The sequence below is a fragment of the Impatiens glandulifera genome, chromosome 1, assembly GCF_907164915.1.
Source record: "Impatiens glandulifera chromosome 1, dImpGla2.1, whole genome shotgun sequence".
Taxonomy (NCBI): domain Eukaryota; kingdom Viridiplantae; phylum Streptophyta; class Magnoliopsida; order Ericales; family Balsaminaceae; genus Impatiens; species Impatiens glandulifera.
The window spans coordinates 82,893,759-82,906,349 of record NC_061862.1 but is presented as its reverse complement, the minus strand read 5'-3'; positions in this window follow the sequence as shown (position 1 = coordinate 82,906,349).

Below are 12,591 nucleotides of genomic sequence, written 5' to 3'. Positions count from 1 at the left end.
TATGTATAATATTAAAAAATCTATTATATTATTTTATTAAATATATATTTTTTTAATAATATAAATTATAATTCTTCATGCATTATTCTATGTCTCGATCCCCGCCTAGCCTCGTCTCATTGACATCTCTACCATACTGTCTCAATACTGTCTCAATTTTTATTTAAAACGTTTTATGTTAAAATGGAATTTAACTATAATGTTGTCTTTAATATTTAAAGAAAGGTAATTTAAATTACAAATAATTTTTTAAAATATTACAACAAATTTTACAATTAAAAGATTTACTATTGAAAATTCAAACTTTCTAAACAAACAAAGTGATGCTAAAACAATCATTAAAGTTGGTAAATTGTTTTATCATTAAAATTAAATTCTCCAACATCTTAATCAACACTATTATGAAACAAAATTACAATATTGTTGTAATATTTTGAATTTCATTAAGATTTAAAATATTGTAACATTTTTCCTTTCTAACTTTATTTATAACAAAAATATCTTAAAAGTATTAAAAAGAGTGAATAAAATTTATTATATTTTGTCACGTTTGCAATAATTATTCTAAAAGTGTAATTGTTTTTCAACTCTAAATAATCAACCAAATTATTTAAATAACTTAATAAAAACTTATTATCAAGCAAGTCTAATTACTCATAGAAAACAAAGGAGTAGGGTGTTCAACTGACCGGTTAACTAGTTAAACGGTTTCGGTTAAAATCGGTTTTACCTATTATTTTATAAACCGATTAGCCGACCATTAATGATATCGGTTACCGGTTCTGGTTCTATCGGTTTTGGTCGGTTTAGGTCGGTTCACCGAGTTTAACCAAGAATCGATAATTCAATTTTTTTAATTAAGTAATAAATTTATGAAATAATTTTTGTTTTTAAATTATTATTTGCATTTTTCTATTATATTATTTCCCTCATTTCCTCTATTATAATATATTATATTATATTATTTATAATATAATATATAATATATTATTATTAAAATATATTATATTATTATAATATTTTATTGATATATTTAAAAATATGTTATAATATATAATTTTATTATAATAATATAATATATTTTAGAGCTATTTCGTTAGCTTTTTATATGTTCTTAAGAAAATTTAAATTTATTACGTCGATTAGTCTTTAACCAACTAAGTGTTAGACATAAAGTTGAAATATGAAGCAGATGTTGAAGACATTAAGTTTTAATTTGTTTAACTATTTTGATTTTGTCATCAAGTTTTAAGTTGTGTAACTATTTTAATTTTGTTAATTTATAATTCCACGTTATTGTTTAGTTATAAAAACAATTTTACATATTTTAATGAAATTATTTCAATTTGTTTTTAATTTATTTTTTAAAATTTTATATAAATTATAATGTGTTTAAAAAATAATTCTATAAAAAATATAATTTAAAATTTAAAAATATAAAAAATTTATAAATTATTAAATATTATTTATAATATATTTATTATTTATAAAATAACTAATACAAATTATAAAATATAAAAATATATAATTAAATTATTACCGGTTTACCGGTTAAAAATTAGAAAAATAGGTAAACCAAATACCGAACCGTTTAATGGGTAAAAAATCGGTTAACTGGAACCGTTAGAATCTGTTAACCAATAAACCGTTAAAATGCAACCGGTTAATTATCAATTCGGTTGGGTTACTAATTTTTTGATTTTTTTCACAACCCTACTACATAGGAGGAGTGTGATAATTTGAAAAGTTGAGCTCTTTTGATGTGTTTTTTTGTTTTATATTATTTTAGAATTTTATTTAATTTTAAAATAAAAAATTTATGTATTATCATTATTATTCTAACCATCAAATTATTAATTTTATCAACTAAAATTCTAAAATATTTATATTTTATTTTATTAAGTTTAAATTTTAAATATAAATAAAAAAATTTAGTAATCAAAAAAATTAAAAACCTAAATAATTTACTTTTTTTTTATCCAACAAGACTTTTAAACAAAAACTAAAAATATTCTCAAATAACAAAATCAAACAAGCTCTTAGGGCTTTACCTCTTTCTACATCTAGGCCCAAAACCTATGATGCTTGTTTGAAGAGGTGGTTTTTTGGATTTTGTTTGAATTTTATTAAAAAAAACTCTTGTTTGATAAAAAGTAGAAAAAATTTGGTTTTTAAAATTTAAAAAAATTTGTCTTTTGACTTTAGAAGATATGGTGTAGGTGAGAGAATGATGGTTTAGAGAGAAGATAAAATTAGAGGGTAATTTTAGTATTTAAATGATAAAATTATTTGATTTGATGATTGATAAAATATTTGAGTTCTAACTGATGGTATCCCAAAAACCCCTCATGAAACGAGGCCCGAGTGAAAAATGTATTTTTTTTTTAACTATACAGTCTTTTTCCAAATATATTAAATTATTTAAAATCGGAATTTTATTGCTGTTTGGCTTAAGACAGGTCACTATTGACAGTATTAATTGGGACCGAATTTATTGTTCACTATTTCTCTTAACTATTTATATTTTTAAGATGAGAAATAATTTATTTTATATTATTAAAATTTAAGATTTTATATATTTAACAATTTATAACATGATTAATTATATTTCATCATATTATATAATCAATCTATAACTAACTATTTATGGATATTGTATTTCAATAAGTTTATTTATATTAGAATTAATTTGTTATATATTTTATTTTTTAAAATTTTAAATTAAAATAAATATATATATAATATTTATCTAAAAAAATATATTTTATCATTATATATTAATATAATTGAAACTTTTTTATAATAAATAAAAGTAAACTCTCAAAATTATCATCATTAAACATTTTTTTATAAATAAAATAAGATTTATTTACATAGCTCCAATTCAACTGGTTTTTATTCTCCATTTATTTTATTATATTCATATTTTGTTTTGTTTGAAGGGGTAATCTTTTTTTCTTAGTTCTTACTTTCTTTATATTTTTAAAATAATTCAAATAAAATTAATTTTATATCAATCACTTATTAACAATTATATTACTCATTTTATTAACTAAAATATTAAAATATTATTTATTTTAAATTATTAATTTTTATTTTATTTTATTTATATATATTAATACCCTTTAATTTTTTTTATTAAAAATAATTATAACTTTCTCAAAATCATTAACAATTATTATTATTTTTTTCTTACTTTAAACTTTTAAAAATTCCCTATCCTATCCGAACAAGGTACAAGGTCATGTATAACAATATTTGAAGAGAATGAAGGGAAACAAATTGGTGTATATTTATTTTTTTTTATATGTATGATTGAAATGTGAAGACTTGACAAAGTGTCTATGTTTATAACAGGATCACATTTTTGCACTGTATTACAAGAAGACAAAGAAGCTCTGACACTTGTCTCTGGAAATAGTAAATTTTAAAGCCACTTATTTTGAACCTACTATTGATTGACATTGACTGATACACCTTATATACTTTAACTTTTGAATTTGAAAGCATCCTTGACCACACATGATATGACAAAATTAAATATTATTCTATTTTTTTTTTATTAATTACATTACTTAATCATTAATTAAAATATTCTTTATTTTAAATTATTATTTTTTAATATTATTTATTTATCAATATTTTTATTTTTTTTTTATCAAAATTAATTATCACTTTTTCAAAATTATTAACTATCATTAGATTTTTTTCTTCTAAATTAGAATTATATTGAAATTCTAATTCTAAAAAAATTGACATTCAATTACAATTCAATTATTATGTTTGAGAAAATTATAAAATTATAATTTAATACCAACTCTTATTTTTATAAAAAAAAAATATAATAAAAATAATTTTAATATATATTATCTATTTTATTAAAATATTAGTTTGACACAACTAATTAAGATAGTTCAAGTATCAATAATTCTTTTAAGTTTTCATTTTCTTTAAAAATATTAGTTTAACATGTTAACTTTATAAATTAAAAAAAATATATTGATTCGAAATTTGAACCTCCTAAATTCAAAATAAAAATAGGTTTATCATTTTAACTTATAAAATTAAAAAACATATATATAAATCAGTTAAAAATATTAACTTACTAAATAAATAAATAAAAAGATATCAATTATTTTAACATTCTAAATAAAAAAAATTATCGATTAAAAATTTTAATCGTGTTTTAAATAATAAAAATAATTAATTATTTTGTTTAAAAAATATAAAAAAATTAGAATTAAAATTTCAACATAAAACTAGTGGAATTGAGAACTATAAAATTATACTATAATGAATTCCATTAAAATTCTAATTCTTAATATTATAGTGTCTACCAAACTTAAGAATTAAAATTAGACCTCCTAATTTTAATTCCAATACCAATTTTAGGGTTACCAAACACACCAACACACATGCACGTAATGTATTTGATAACATTCCATTGGAAGTTGGGGTCAATTTAGGTTGGATAGACTATAAACTCTTGGAATTAGAATAAAATTCAAATTAATGTAATTTTATCATTCTTAATTTCACTATTTTTATTTTGGAACTGTAATTTTAATATTTATTTATTTTCAAACAATATGTTTTATTATTTTATTATTTACAATATCACGATTAACATATTTAGCATATTTAGCGTATAATTAGTTTTTGAATTTAGAATGTTAACTAATTTTTTATTTTTTTATAATTTCGTAAGTTATTGAACCGATATATATTTTAATTTGTGAAGTGAAGTTAACATATCATATTATTATTTTATTTATTTAAATTTAGAAAGTTAAAAATGTTAAACTAATATTTTTTTAACTTAAAAACTTAACCTGTCGAACTGATAATTTTTTTTCTTAATAAGAATTGAAATTTAGACAAAACTCTTAACACTTAAACTATTATAATAAGTTGTGTTAAATAAATATTTTAGTAATATAGAAAATGTTAGGATCGGAATCAATGATAGAGACGGGGTCTGCTTACGTTGAACACTTACGCACACTTTGTTTGATAATAATCCTGTTAGAAGTTAATATCGGTTTCTATTCTTCGTAAGTCGTCACAAACTCTTGAACCAAGTTCAAGTGTGAAAAAATTTGTTTTGGCTTGAAGCAACACAACAGGATTAGGATGATGCAATAAAAGAAAACACAAGACACAAAAGATGTTTATGGATGTTCGGAGTCAAAGCTCCTACGTCACCCATTCTTCTCAATCTTGAGGAGGATATTCACTAGAATATTTGGTTCAATACAACACTTGTACAAACCCAGTCGAACAACCAAGACTTAGTTTCTGCCTGTTTTTGAACTACTAGCACACACACTATGTTGAACAGAAACAGATTCTGTCAACTTACAATGCTAATCAACTCACACAGAATAGATAGAATTGTAATACATTTTTTAACACTCTAGTATGCTTGAATGCTTTTTAGAACTTATAAATCTTGTAATGCTGGTTGTTCAAAGATCAAACGTTCGTGTAAAAGGCTAGGTGATTTGCAGGTTGACCTCTGATTTCTTAAGTAGGCAGATGTCAACGGATATGTTTGCTTCTCAACGACTATATCTTCTTCATAATAGTACATCAGATGAGATATTCTTTGATCTTGTATGTACTTGAATGATAATAATCCAGGATATTCATTAATGTGATTACAGAGTAAGAGGAGCGTATATATCAAAATATTTGACTTGGCTTTGGTTCTCTTAGCATAACTTTGCTGTTCCCAAAAAGGTCTTCATCAGTCCTTGCACAAAAATAGAAACAATTATCTGGGAAGTGTAAAACTGACGTCTATAATTACTGGAAGCGTCCATATATAGTACCGAGGATGGTAGGATATAGTAAGCAGTAAAATCAGAAGCACTCCAATAAAATACTGATTTTGTTGAGAAACCGATTTCATTAAGATACTGGAAGTGCTCCAATTTGATAAAATACCAAAGTCATAAGTTAAGACCGATTATATAATGTAGTACGCGTGTTTTTGCAAAATACTGGACGCGTCCTGGTTAAATATAAAACCAGAATTCATAAACTACCGGATGCGTGTTTTACTATATACCGATTTGTAAAATACCGAATGCGTCTTGCAAAATACCGAACTGATATAAAATCGGTTACGTGTTTGTATAATGCCGATTATACAGACTACCGGAAGTGCTTTATATAATACCAAATATATAATACTGAAGCTGCTTCTTATATAACCGAAGTTATATAATACCGGAATATAAAACCGATGTAGATAATGTCAGCTACACTTGATAAAGTACCAACTTCATATAATACTGGATACACGTCCTCATAAATTGCCGATCTACAAAGTACTGGATGCGTGTAATATAATGTCGAAGTGCTAAATGACCGGATATTACTTTACAGAAAGCCGATTATGTCTTTATAAAATGCCGATTTACAGATAATACCGAAATCCTTTTTGCATAATGCTGGACTTTGATCAAATACCGATTTTAATAAAATGCCAGACATCTTTTTCTTTCCGGTTTTCATTAATCTGTACATGATCAAATTTACACAATCAAGTTCTTATTTAATGGTTAATTAACATTAATAATTAATTAACTATTTTTACTTAAATTTTTCCCCTTTTTGATTATTTAAATTAAATATTCAAAACCTAGTGATTTTATAATCGTTGGCTAATTAGCTGGTTTAATCTAACAATTTCTCCCCTTTTGATTGTTTTAATTGAAAATTATCAAAATCAGTGTATGACCAATTTTTTTTATAAACGTGCATCATTTGACTTTCCTGTTTAAATAACCGAAACATAAAATGCATTTTAGTCAAAAACCAATTGTTTAGTAAAAACATTTTAATGAGTTCAAAACTTGAAAGACAGAAAGAAGAACATAAATGAAAGTAAAGTTTTAGCGTCTCCCTCTTGAGGTTCTCTTCTCGATGTCCTTTCTCACCCCTTCCATAAAAGTGTTGCTGAGTTGACCTCTTGTGTTATGCCCACGACCTCTTCCCGTTGGTGGTGATGGAGCAGGAACATCGTTAACAGCAGAGCCGTCACCTCGACATAGCCTTCGAGTGGAGATAGCACTACGTGGATTATCTAGTTGTTGTGACATTTGATTGAGGGTCAGGTTGTCTTCATCATCCTCAGCTTCTTTAGGTTCTGGAACCGGTTCCCTAAACTCAAACTTTCTTGTAGTTCTCATTTCAACAAAGGATGAGAAGGACATTGGAAGTGTTTCAACCGGGACCCTTCTTATGGCATTTTCATTTGGAGCGGGCCTGGCGTACAAAATTCCATGTGGAAATGTCGGGGTGGGAATAAATTCTACATTTGCGGCTGTCACAACCGTCTCATCAACAACATTTGAGGGAGCCATAATTGGAGTTGGAATCTCCTTCTGAATATCTTGATCAAGATCGGTTTGACCGATTGTAACAATTTTTGGCTGTTCGATTTCCAAAGCATCAAACCGATCAGTTTGAGCAGCTTTAGACCGGTCGGTTTGGGCACCATCATTTAGCCGATCGGTTTGAATGACTTCCAATTGATCGGTTTCAGGAATATTTGACCGATCGCTAGCAGCGGGGTTCACAATCTTAGTTGTCATATCGATTATTACCGATTGAGCCTCTAAAGTCGCATGCTCAATTGAAGTAACAAGAGGTGCAAGACCTTGTTTCAGAATTGGAATACTCACTAGCATATGAACATCATTAAAGAGAGGAGGAGTGGGAATGTTTACCTCATGTCGGATTTTCTTTCGAGAAAAAGAGATTTCGCTAGTTTCTCTAGGTCCGGTTCGAGCAACGCTACCGGTACTTGTAGTAGACTCCACTCCTGATTTGAGTCTCTTACTAGAGGCAGCACGAGTGGATATGTTTATACGTTTCAACCCGCCTATTGACTTTCCACCTGCCGATTTTGCACCGGTAATTTTTCTGCCGCTTGATTGTTGACTAGAAGCCTCAGAGTTAGACTATTTGATTTTATTTATCCTGGTAATGTATCGGCCGATAGTAATAGCAAACATGATCTGATGAGAGTTTAACGAAGTACTTGGACCGGTCGAGACATACAAATGCTTCAGTAACCAACCTATCTGTACTGAAAACCTGAGACTTCTTTTGGTATGGCGAGAACCATTTCGCTTAGGGTATTGAACAGAACAGAACGAATCCCCAATTGATCATATCGTCCCTAATTATAGCACTCATCATATCAAATTTAGATTGAGTGATGGTATCGTAATTTCCGCCTCGTCCTTGGAGTGCTTTAGCAACAATGTCGTATAGAATGCGATATTTGTATTTTAGGTCTTTCTTCTTCCCGCTGTAACTAACCGGGACATTGTTATCGGAGAGGATGAATTGCATATGGGACATTACATCGGAAGACATTGCTTGAAAGAAGTCCCATCCCCATGTCAGAAGCTGCAGAACCTTAGCGAACAACTCTTCAGTAATGGTGATCTCCACACCATTCACCGTGGCATATATATCATCCTTGACTATCTTTGATGAGTTGAAGAACACCCGAACCGTATCATCGTAGAAAATAAAAGGTCCTTCTAGAAACTTTCTGAGGCCGGAGTCTTCAAGAGAGCCGAACATCGTTTTCATCTCTAGTATTCTAGATTTAAAGACACACTCGAAATCAACCTTCATAATGTTGTTAGAAAAAGCTGATTCTTTAGCCATATCGGTGGTTTTAGGCGAACAGAAGAAGACGAAGAGTGTATTTTAGAGAGAAGGTAGAGCGACATGGAAAGTTAGGGTTTGTAGAAGATACAATATTGGCATGCACTCCAATTTTAAAGATATTTTTCCAAATGTGTTTTAAATTGCCCAAAGTTAAAAAATGAACCGTAACTATCACTTAGCGCGTATTCCTAAACGCTATTAAAAGAGAAAAAATTGGCGCCATTTTGAAAATACCTATCTCCAAGAAAAAATCATTATGATTTTTAAACATAAATATTTTATAACGGTTATAATTTAAAGATTTAAGTTAGAATAAGATTTATATTATTTAATGAATACAAATAATACTTAATAACCCATAATTTCATTAATATAAAATAAAATAACCGGTTCATAACTCAAAATAACCAGTTCGCATTGATAATATTTTCCGATTCAGACTTAACAATATTAAAGAAAATAAGGCTAAAACTAGTGAGTTGGAGATCCTAGACGCATTTCTTTCTTAACCCTCGATGTTTCTACCTTATCGATCCAGCTATAGATTTTTTCGTTGGTCAAGACATGGGAAGATTTGAGACTATTTCTGGGCCTAGTATGAACATCAATATCGTAGAGGATGTGCCTGAGTTGAAAGACGTAGCCGATCAACATTTTGTGAGAAGAAACCATTTTCTTCAAGTTGTCGAAGATGACATTCGACTAGTTGATTGGAATGCCTCTAGTTATGTCCCCCATCATTTCAAACATCTTCTTGGAGTAGATGTGTGTGGGATCTTTTGTAAGAATGGACTTGGCAATGATGTTGTTGAGAATTTGAAATTTGGTTTTTAAAGAGGTTTTAACCCCATGTGTTTCAACGCGTGTAGAGGTGTTTGAGAAGAGAAGTGACATTTCGTAGACAATATCATCTGGAGAAGGAGAGAAATCGGAAAACCCTTCCATAGGAAAGAATGATCAAAAGAGTGAGCAAAATCTTCTTCGTAGAGAAAGAATTCTGTTCCTTCCACTTCTGAAAGGATCATTGATTCATCGATTATCCTTGCGTTTTCAAATAATTCAAAAACGATGTCTTCATTAATCACATGAGATCCTTCCAGAAATTTTCTCAAACTTGATTTTCTAGAGATCGAAACATGGAGATGATTTCTTCATTCCCATAGAATAGAACAGATTCGAAATCAATGATCAAATTGTTACGAGCAAAAACTGGATTCATTTCTTGATGTTTGGAGAAAGAGAGAATGTTGGTTGTATGGATAAGATTCTAGATGGGAAGATGATAGAACATAGACTCACTTAGGGGGATTTAGAGAGTTTCAAATGTGTAGATTATTCTCAATAGGAATGTTATTAAATAGGGGGTGGTCACTTAAAGGCATCTTAAAGTCCATTGAGTAAATAAAACTAACCGTTAAGAATAGGAGTTTCTTAGATATGTGTCAATTTTCCGTTAGATGTACATCAAATGTACGGGATCGTACACAGGAATATATTCGTTGGATCGTGGCGCACGAGATGGTAGTGCGCAGAATATTAGTTAGAACGTGGTGTACTGAAAGGTACAACACAGACTAGTTGAATAATAGCGTACGTGGCAGTTGAACATTTGTCGTATTAAGCTGACTTGACAGATTGCTAATAACGAACTCTGTTGTTCGTTATGCTGATGAACTATGCAGATAAGTAAAAGCTTCTTCAGACGGTTGCTGAAGCAAGGCTGCTATTCGCGCTTCTTCAGACGGCTGCTAAATCAAGGCGTCTGCTCGCGCTTCTTCATACTGCTGCTGAAGCAAGGCGCCTGCTCACGCTTCTTCAGACTGGTGCTGAAGCAAGGCGTCTGTTGAGTTATGGAGCCTACACTTATAATAAACTCTACATTGTTAATTAGAGTTTATTGAGTTTTCTTTTTGGTTTTTGGGCTTGGGCCTGACCAAAGTTATTTAGGTTTATTACCTAAATGTTTACCCTATAAATATGTGATTATTAAGGGTTTACATTGTTAAGACTGAATTCTAGAGAGATAAAGTGTGAGGCAAAAAACTTTGTATTCCTTCTTCTTCTTTATAGTAAATCTGGTGGTGGCTGAAGTGGATATAGCTCAATTTGAGTGAACCACTATAAATCTGTGTGTTCTTGTGTTCTTTTTCTTGTGTTTTTAAAGATTGTTTTCAAGTAGGTCGGATTTGGGAGATACAAATCCCAACAACTGGCATCAGAGCAGCTAGACTAGATCTGAGCATTGGAAACAATGACAAGTGAGAACAGTATATAACATGGGATTGGAAGATTTGATGAGACAGATTATGCCTTCTGGAGAATGCAGATTGAAGATTATCTCTATGAAAAGAAGCTTCATGTTCCTTTGAGTGAGAAACCAGAGAAGATGGATGAAGCTGAATGGAAACTCCTTGATAGACAGATTTTGGGAGTTGACCGATTGACGCTAGCCAAGACAGTTGCTCACAATATAGCAAAGGAGAAGACCACCATATGTCTGATGAAAGCTCTTTCTGATATGTATGAGAAACCATCTGCTAACAACAAGGTACACTTAATGAAAAGACTCTTTTACTTAAGAATGGTTGATGGTACTTCTGTCACTACTCATTTGAATGAATTCAATACAATTGTGAATCAATTGCTATCTGTTGAGATTGATTTTGGGGATGAAGTTAGTGCCCTGATTTTGTTAGCATCTCTACCAAATAATTGAGAACCTATGAGGGCAGCAATTAATAATTCAGTTGGAAATGCTAAACTGAAATTTGTTGAAGTTAGAGATCGTATTCTTGCTGAAGAGGTTCATAAAATTGATTCTGGTGAAACATTCAAAGGTTCTGCTCTGAATGTAGAAAACATGGGTAGAGATAATGATAGAAATTTCAACCGAGGTAAGAGCAGGTCTATGTCAAGGAGCAGGAGGAGTCAGTCCAAGTCTGGACGGACATTTGAGTACTGGAATTGTGGTAAACAGGGTCATTTAAAGAGGAACTGAAAAGTACCGAAGAAAAATGGTGATGATAAAAATGATGCAGCCAACGTTGTTATAAAATCTGTCACTAATGCATTACTTCTGTCTGTTGATAGCCCGATAGATTCATGGGTTTTGGACTCAAGAGCGTTTTTCCACACCACTGCCCACAAAAAATTAATGGAGAATTATGTGGCTGGAAACTGTGGGAAAGTTTATCTCGCAGATGGTGATCCACTAGATATTGTTGGCATGGGAGACATCAAATTGAAGATGGCAAATGGTTCTGTTTGGAAGATTAATAAGGTGAAGACACATTCCAGGTTTAATGCACAATTTGATCTCTGTTACACAACTTGACGAAGAAGGTCACAATTTCAGTTGTGGAAATGGTGCGTGGAAGGTGACTAAAGGAGCAATAGTTGTTGCTCGAGGTCACAAAATTAGAACATTATACACGACTTCAACTTGCAGAGAATCAATTGCTGCTGTAGTTGATGAGTCGAAGAATAGTGAGCTGTGGCATTGCAGGTTGGGCCATATGAGCGAAAAAGGGATGAAATTCTTTTGAAGAATTGATAGATTCCAAAACTGAAGTCTGTTGAACATCAGTTATGTGAAACTTGCATTCTTGGAAAACAGAAACGAGTGAGTTTCTTAAAAATTGGGAAGGAGTTCAAGAAAGAAAGGCTAGAGTTGGAACACACTGATGTGTGGGGACCTGCACCTGTTTCTTCTATTAGCGGATCACAATACTACGTGACATTTATAGATGATTCGACAAGAAAGGTATGAGTATATTTTATGAAGCACACAAGTCTAAAGTATTTGCTATTTTCAAGAAATGGAAGGCTTTGGTTGAAAATGAAACAAATTAGAAAGTTAAGTGTTTGAGATCCGACAACGGAGGTGAATATATC